Source organism: Bison bison, unplaced genomic scaffold (assembly GCF_000754665.1).
Source record: "Bison bison bison isolate TAMUID 2011002044 unplaced genomic scaffold, Bison_UMD1.0 scf7180017864370, whole genome shotgun sequence".
Classification (NCBI taxonomy): domain Eukaryota; kingdom Metazoa; phylum Chordata; class Mammalia; order Artiodactyla; family Bovidae; genus Bison; species Bison bison.
Window position 1 is genome coordinate 4,867,489 of NW_011494942.1, and position 9,521 is coordinate 4,877,009.

The following is a 9,521-nucleotide window of genomic DNA, read 5'->3' on the forward strand; positions in this document are numbered from 1 at the left end:
TGTTGGAGAAGACTCTTGAGAGTCCCTTGGACTGCAAGGAGATCCAACCAGTCCATTCTGAAGGAGATCAGCCCTGGAATTTCTTTGGAAGGAATGATGCTAAAGCTGAAACTCCAGTACTTTGGCCACCTCATGCGAAGAGTTGACTCATTGGAGACGACTCTGACGCTGGCAGGGATTGGGGGCAGGAGAAGAAGGGGACAACAGAGGAAGAGATGGCTGGATGGCATCACTGACTCGATGGATGTGAGTCTGAGTGAACTCCGGGAGTTGGTGATGGACAGGCAGGCCTGGCATGCTGTGATTCATGGGGTCGCAGAGAGTCAGACATGTCTGAGCTACTGAACTGAACTGAACTGTACTAGTTATAGGCATTTGAGTTATTTCCTGGTTTTGGTCATGACAAATAGCGTTGCTATGAGCATTCTCTTATTTTATATTATTTTATTTTTAAAAATTGTAATAGGATAATTGCTTTACAACCTTGTGTTGGTTTCTGCTGTACAACAGTGTGACTCAGCCATAAGTATACACATGTCCCCTCCCTCGTGAGCCTCCCTCCCACCCACTCCCCATCCCACCCCTCTGGGTCATCACTGAGTACTGGGCCCAGGGTGAACATTCTGGTACACATCTTTTGGTGAACACATGTCTGTTTTTTGGCTGGGTGTGAAACTGCTGGACCATAAAGTGTGGTGGAATTTTTGTTTTCACTTTTTTGAGATACTGCTAAAAAGATTTTCATAATGATCATACCAATTAAAATGCCCTCATCAGTGTATGAGAATTCTGGTTGCTCTACATTTGATACTGATGGATTTTTAAAATTTTAGTTCTTTTATTGTATATGTGCAGTGGTGCCTCATTTTGAGTTTAATTTGCTTTTCTCTGAGGAAGCATAATGTCTTTCATGTGCTAATTGATGTTTGGACAGCCTTTTTGTAAAGAACCTTCTATTGTTTTGCTCATTAAAAAGAAATTGGTTGGTTTTCTTTCTCTTGATTTATATAACTTCTTTATATATTATGCATACAAGTGCTGTCAGATGTGTATACTGTAAATATCTGCTCTTTGGCTTGCCATTTTAAGTTGTTCATTTTTATGTAGTCCAATTTTTTCAAATCTACTTTATGGCTAATTCTTATTGTTTCCTGTTTAGAAGCATCTTTGCCTACCCTCCAAAACATAAAAGTATTCTCTTGTGTTATCTTCTAGAGCCTTTATTGTTCAATGTTTTGCACTTAGGTTACAATCCATCTGAAAGTTATTTTTATGTTTGGTGTGAGATTAGGCTAAAGGTTTATTTTTTCCGTGTGAATGTTCAGCTGATATTCTTGGTAACCTTGAGGCTGCAGAACCCTGGTAACTGCAGGAACTGTGTTCTAGCAACAATCCTGGTGAGGACTAATCCCCACCACAGTGTTTAGAACCCCAGGAGATCATTGCTGGGGGACACACACACAAACAGTGTGGCCTGGCTTCCTTTGAACAACAGACTGTAATCTAGGCCCCCTCTTAAAACTTGTGGCTTTGTAAGAAGGCCAAGTTAATCCAAGTGATACCTAAGCTGGGCTCAAATTCACGAGAGAATCTCAGAGACCCTGATTACAGTACTGTTTCCTAAGGACACCAGGTCAGGTTCGAAGTCCAGAGGACCTGTATTACCTTCTACTATCCTGGTTGTTTAAGGAAAAAAAAAAAATCAATATCCACCTTCATTTATTGAAATGTTTATCTTTTGCCCTACTGCACTATGGTACCTTTAACACAAACTTATTGACCATATATCTGTGGGTCTGTTTCTCAATTTTCAACACTTCCTTTGGATTTTTGTATCAATTTTTCTAGGGGAGATTGGTCTGTGATTTCCTTTCTTGTTATTCCATTTTGTTTTGGTGTCAAGGTTAGGCTGCCATCATAAACTAAGTTTCTATTCTCTGGGAAAATTTGTGTAAATTTTGTGTTATCTTGGTTAAATGTTTGGAAGAATTTCTTGATGAATTCATCTGAATCAGATGTTTTCTTTGTGGGACTATGTAAAGTGTAGATTCAATTTATTTAATATATTTAGGAATATTCCAAGTTTCTACATTGTGTCTGATGTCAGTTTTGCTAAGTTGTGTTTTTCAAGAAATTTGCCCATTTCGTCTAAATTTTAAAATTTGTTGCATAATTAATAATGTTCCCTTATAATTTATTATTTAGTATCAGATTTGTAGTGGTGCCTCCTTTTCATTCCTTGTATTGATAGCTCATGCCTTTCTTTTTTGCTTAAACAGTCTTATAGGGCTATATTATGGGAACTGTTTTAGCTGCATGCCACAAATTTTGGTATTTCTTATTTTCATTGTCGTTTAGTTAAAACTGTTTTCTTTTTTATATTGCTTCTTCATTGACACATAGGTTATTCAAATTATATTTATTTTCCAACCCTAGTTTATGTGTCTAATTTTTAGAGGCTTTAAGTTTGTATATTCTCACTTCTAAAACAACCCTAGAATTATAGCATACTTTATTCTATTTGCCACAACTTTGTTCCATTTAGTGCTATTTTCTTTTATGCTATTACTATAGTATATTTTAATAAATTATTTCCCTGAGTGTAGGATAATAGGTAGGTGATAATTTTCTTTTGGTACTTTGCAAACAGCATTCATTGCCTTCTGGTCATCATTTTTACTGAAAGTGCATTTGTCAGTCTTGGTACTGTTTCTTTAAAAGAGATTTGCTTCTTCTTTTGCCTGTTTTTAAGAATTTTCTTTGTTGGGTATGCCTAGGTATACCTTTCTTTGCATTTGAATTGCTTGGAGTTCATAATACTTTTTGAATTCATAAACTGATGATTTTCATCAGTTTTAGAAAATTGCCACCCAAGACCTCTTTAAATATTGCTTTTGTCTATTCTCACTTTCTCCTTCTGAGACTCTAGTTATACCCATTTTAGGTCTTTTCACCTTGTTTCATATGTTTGCTATGCTCTCATCTTTTCTTTTCATTCTCTTTTCTCTATGAGCTTTAATTTTAATATTTATCTCACTGCATTCATTATTTTATGTGATGTTTGATCTGTCAAATTCTTAATTTTGGTTATAATTCACTTCTAGAATAAAAGTTGTATCACTTTTTTATGAATTCATAAAACATGGTCAAGTTCTTCATGTTTTCCCCTTGTTTCCTTGAATGTATTAGTTATGGATATTTTAAGTCTTTTGCCAGTAACTCCCCTATCTGTGTCATCCATGGATCGCTATTATTTTTTTTCTTCCAAATTTTAGTCACATGGTTCTGTTCCTTGGCTTCTTTATTAATGTTTGAATGAATGCCAAACCTTCATATGAGAAATTTTAAAAGGTCTGAATTATGTTATCATCTACTAGAAAGAATTTAAGGCAGTTGAAATACAGGAAGATCACCTTGATTCAGTTGAGTCCCAATTTCAGAGTTGTTCTTATCCAGGAGTGTAGTCCCTCAGAGGTCTCAACAGAAATCCTGGCATATTTATCAGCACCTTTGTTTATAGGTAGACGCTGTAACTCAAACATATTTTTCTTCAGATGGCCAAAAATTCTACTTGCCTTTTTAATGTCTCAGCAGTTTATTTTTAATTGTTTCTTCAGCAACCTACCTGGTACACTAAAGAGTCAGCAAACCACTTGAGGTGGAAATTGCACTCAGAATTTGGGCATCACACTGCATGGTCTTCCCAGGTGGTACAGTGGTTTAAAAAAAAAAAAAAAATCCTCCTGCCAAGCAGAAGATGTGAATTTGATCCCTGGGTTGGAAAGTTCCCCTGGAGCAGTAAATGACAACCCACCCCACTGTTCTTGCCTGAGAAATCCCATGGACAGATGAGCCTGGTGGGCTACAGTCCATGGGGTTGCAAAAGAGTCAACATGACTCAATGACAAAACAATAGCAACCACCACCATTGCATGGTCTTAGTATCCCTGAACTGCTTCTTTTGTTTCTCCAGTCTAGTGACACAGACACAAATTCTAAGCCACTGCTTTCTATTTGTATTCTGTGCTTTGAACTGTGAGTTGGCAAATGCCCCAGAAGAACAAAGCAGCAGGCTAAGGTGGGGCTTACCTCTGTTTACTCCTTTTCCCTTAGGTCGTTTGCCCCTTAGGTATTGGTTGCGTGGGTTGCTTTCCAGTGTCTTCAAGGAGCTTTATATGCATCATGTTTGGTTTTTGTTTTGCTTGTGCTTTTGAAGTAGGTTAGTCTGTTACAGCTATTTCATCATAGACCCAAAAGCCACCTCCAGTTATTAATATTTTATCTCAGCATTTCTTCAACTTAGTTTTACAATGAAAACTTTTTTGGGGTCATTGGTGAGCATTTCACAGAACACCTTTTAGGAAATACTATTCCAAACATGTCAGTCTATTCACCATTTTACAAACACAAAAAATGTTTCATGCTTTTCTACTATTGCACATCTTTCCCTCTGCCTAGAATGGTCTTGCCCATATTTCTTTTGCCTTCTAAGATGCTACCAAACTACTTCTTTCATTAAGGATTCTGTAATTTTCTGAAGCAGAATTAAAAGCATCCCAAGTTGCGTAAACTTATTTGACTTGTAAGAGTCTTTGGAAACCCTGACCTTTTAGAAAGGTGCTGTGTTTTCTCTTGATGGACAGTGAGAGTCATGTAAATGATTTTTATTTTTTGACTACCAGGAATTTCACTTATAAAAAATGCATAATATCATGTATTTTGTGTTATTTGTGCTTTTCTTGGTGTTTTCTCTAAGTTTTTATTATATAACTATTTGCATATATGTTCTTTTAAGCTTTTTCAAATACTTTATAAAACATTACAAAATGATATACAGCACATATAGCCTTATCTAAATGTAAACAACAACAGTCAAACAACTAAAGTCTAACTTGATTGATGACATAAATATTCCCTTACCTAACATATACATTTGGTGAGCAAAACTTTGTTTTGATTAATTTCATGTTTTAGATCACAGTGGTAATGGGTAGGGCCTCCGGAGCCAGACAACCTGGATGTGAATTTTACTTTTACCTTTTACTGCTTGAGATCTTGGGCAACTTACTGAAACTTATTGAAACTCTCTTTGCCTTGTTTTACTCATATTTAAAACATCATTTAGTTGCTGTGAGGAAAAAATAAACTAATACATATACACACTTAGAACAGTATCTGATACATAGGAACTCTTCAATAAATTTTTTTATTGAAGTGTTAATTTACAATGTTGTATTAGTTTCAAGTGTACAGCACAGTGATTCATATATATGCATATATATATACACACATACACACATATATTATTATTTTCAAGATTCTTTTCCATTATAGGTTATTATAAGATATTGAGTATAGTTCCCTGTGCTAGCAAAAAATTTTCTTAGGCGATCTGAGAAAAGTATGATGCCCAATGTTGTATGCTAATATTTGGAATGGTGACCTTTGCCAAGTCTTTTAAAGTTCTAAAAGCTGTCAAATGGCTCTATAGCAATATTCAAATTTGTCAACATTGAGACAAGTAGCGGTTTCCATAAGAAGTGAATAAAGACTTATTTGTATTAAAAATAAATTTCTTCTATGCTTTGTATTTTAGCTTCCTCATATTAGTTATAACACTTCCAGAACAAATTATGGGATTAGAAGATTACTTTGTTAATATGCTATTCATAGAGACCTGGGTTTGATCCCTGGCTTGGGAAGATCCCCTTAAGTAGGAAATGGTAACCCACTCCAGTATTCATGCCTGGAGAATTCCATGGACAGAGGAGCTTGGCAAGCTGCAATCCATGGGGTCTCAAAGAGTTGGACATGACTGAGCGACTAAGCACAGCACACTATTTATCAGTGGTCTATGTTTCATTATCTTGGATAGTATTATTATTTACCAGTGATAGGATTAGAAACTGAGAGGGTAATGCTAACTTAAAGTTATAATATATGATATCTGTATTATTGGTTATGATCACAGATTGTTTCAAGAAATAATGCAGCATTATGATCATGATCAGCTATGGTAATGTTCCATGGCTTACCACTTTTTGTGTGTTTCCATGGAAAACTTGTTCCCCTGGAAGGTAAGGCAAGATATCTACAATCAGTTGGGTTGTTGGGGAGCACTGTAGGATTCTGCCAGATAGACTGGAGGGTTTTGTTTTCTATACCAGGTGAACCTAAAGAATACTGTGGCAAGGCCAGTCACTATTTTCTTTTCCTTTACTGTCAGAATTGAATTTTTGAAATATATCATCTTAATGGAAAAAAAGGGCTTCACTTGTAGCTCAGTCAATAAAGAATCTGCCTGCAATGCAGGAGACCTGGGTTTTATCCCTGGGTCAGGAAGACCCCCTGGAGAAGGAAATGGCTACCCGCTCCAGGATTCTTGCCTAGAGAATCCCATGGACAGAGGAGCCTGGAAGGCTGCAGTCCATGGGGTTGCAAGACTTGGACACAACTTGGCTACTAAACCACCACCATCAATGGAAAAAAGGACAGGGGTAAAGAATCTGCCTGCCAATGCAGGGGGCACAAGAGACATGGGTTCAATCCCTGGGGTTGGGAAGATCCCCTGAAGAAGGAAATGGCAACCCTTTCCAGTATTCTTGCTTGGAAAATTCCATGGATGGGGAGCCTGGCAGGCTACAGTCCATGGGATCATAGAGTCGAACATGACTGAGCACACACACACGATGGCAAAAAGAACATACCTACATCTTCATAGGAACCAAAGGCATAATACTGAAAGCATTTGGCATATGCTTGGAGTGTGGCTGGTCTAGGCAACTGGTCTGGGATTGCCCTGAGAGGGGTAGCCTTAGCCAGAAAGAACATCAGAATGTGAAGGAAGTGAGATGGCCTAGTCTGTGTAGCACTCTAACAGGAGAGATGCAAGATCAGGAAGACATCTTTTAGTGCTTGAATACATACGTAGGTTTACCATCAGCTTTTTGAAGCTTGTTCCCACTTGTTATAGTTCTGTCTTCATGTAACAACTAACTCTCTATATGATATATGCCTGTGATAGAAAAGATTGAAAAAAGAAAAAGAAAAAAACCACTGTAGGGTTTTGGGGCTTCTCTGGTGGTTCAGATGGTAAAGAATTTGCCTGCAATACGGGAGACCCCAGTTTGATCTCTGTGTTGGAAAGATCTCCTGGAGAAGGGAATGGCAACCCACTCCAGTATTCTTGCCTGGAGAATTCCATGTACAGAGGAGCCTGGCAGGCTACAGTATACAGGGTCACAGAGAGCCAGACATCACCGAGTAGGACACCACATAGGGTTTTTAGATGATGTTTAATGCAGTTTGAAGTTTAAAACACGACCCTAGTAATACATGGCCCATTAGGAAGGTATTCTCAGTGAATACTTTCAGAATAAGAATTTCCGACTGTGATATGTATTCAGTTAGCAACTCTATGAGTTTAATGCTTGTGTAGGTGGTACCTTCCAGGGAATAATGAATATATAGGATCATTGGAAGCAGAGATTTTAAAGGCAGCTCACACTTGTGTCTTTTATTCTTCTGGTTTCAACTTAGCTCTTAGGATAATATTACTGAAAAAGCAATAGCAACAAATTTAAATGTGCAGATTAAAAAACAGAAACTAATTAGAGTATTTCAAATATTCCTATACTTTCTCTAGGAGTTTTTTAAACCATTGTGATTAAAGAGAGGGACTGAGAGAGAGAGAGAGCGTGCTGTTTTTTAATAACTGAGAATTGAGTATGAATGAATAACTAGCATTGTTTATATGGGAATTGAGTTGCTTGGATTGCTTCTGTGAAGTGTTAAATATTATACTATCTACCCAATTCCCTGTATTTAATAATTTGCACTCACGTCATTCATTCATTCACTGAGTAAATATGTGAGCACTTTCTGTCTGTGATATCCCACGTCATTTAAATTCTGACTAAACAGCTGAGAGGGAGAGGTAATGGTGGCAGGATGTGACTGTGGTCTAAGCAAATATCACAAAAGCAAAGAAGTGAATTTGCAGCAGGCAATCAATATTTCTTTTTGGCTTAATGCAACCTAGCGTTAGAGGGAGGGAGAGATGATGGTAAAAAAAAAAATAGTAATCCTTTTATCAGTGTGTCTTAGAGTTTAAGTATTTACTTTTCTACCAGGAGTTGAAAAAGTTAAATTGATACTGTATACCTCACAACTTTTAGAAATAAAAATTCTCCTTGAGTGCAAGTAACCATGTCTTTCATTTATTTCTAGGGCTAGAGTTCTTTGTGCTTACAGTTACCTGGTTGACATGTGCCTGGCCTCTTGTTCCATATTGCTAGATGCAATTTATTTTTTAAACATTTTATTTATTTTTGGCTGTGCTGGATCTTCACTGATGCTGTGCAGGCTTTTTCTAGTTGTGGCAAGAGGGGGCTACTCTTTAGTTGCAGTGCACAGCCTCTAGAAGTCAGGCTCAATAGTTGTGGTGCATGGGCTTAGTTGCCCCATGGCATTGGAATCTTCCTGGACCAGGGGTTGAACCCATGTCACTGGCACTGGCAGGTGGATTCTTAACCACTGAAGCACCAGGGAAGTCTCACTAGATGCAGTTTAGAAGTAACAGAAATTAGCTCTGAATCAGCTTATACAACTGGAGGAAAGGCAGCTAGTCATGACAGCAATAAGTAGAATTTCTCAAATTATATTCATATTCTGTCCTGTAACTTCTTTATCTGATAATCTCCAAAGGACATTAAGATAAAACTAGAGAAGAGTAGTTCAATTGACATTTAGTCATTTATAAGTCATTGAACTGCTAAATGCTGAACTGTGTTGTCTTATCTGATAGTTTGTAATGAAGATATTATAATGCACACAAACATTGTGTATGTGTTTTTAATTGTACACAGAGGTTTGTTCTACATTTTCAATATGCACAGGAATTTTTGCATTAACTTACCTTATTTCCACTGATATTAAGCAAGGAAAAAAATGCAGGAAACAAGAATGCAAATCAGCCTCCCCATCTTTCCTTGCAAATTTATTTTTTAATAATTGTATTTATTTTTGGCTGTGCTGAGTCTTTGTTGCTGCACGGGTTTTCCTCTAGATGTGGGAGTGGGGATTACTCTCTAATGGTGCAGGAGCTGTTCATTGCAGTGGCTTCTCTTGTTGCAGAGCATGGGCTCTAGGGAATAGAGTTCAGTAGTTGTAGCTTGGGGGCTTAGTTGCTCCAAGGCATGTGGGATCTTCCTGAATCAGGAATCCCCTCACTGTGTCTCCTGCATTGGCAGACGGATTCTTTACCACTGAGCCACCAGTGAAAGCCCATGTAATCTTTCAGTTCAGTTCACTTCAATTGCTCAGTCATGTCCGACTCTTTGTGACCCCATGGGCTGCAGCATGCCAGGCCTCCCTGTCCATCACCATTTCCTGGAGTTTACTCAAATTCATGTCCATTGAGTCAGTGATGCCATCTAACCATCTCATCCTCTGTCATCTCCTTCTCCTCCTGCCTTCAATCTTTCCCAGCATCAGGATCTTTTCAAATGAGTCAGCTCCTG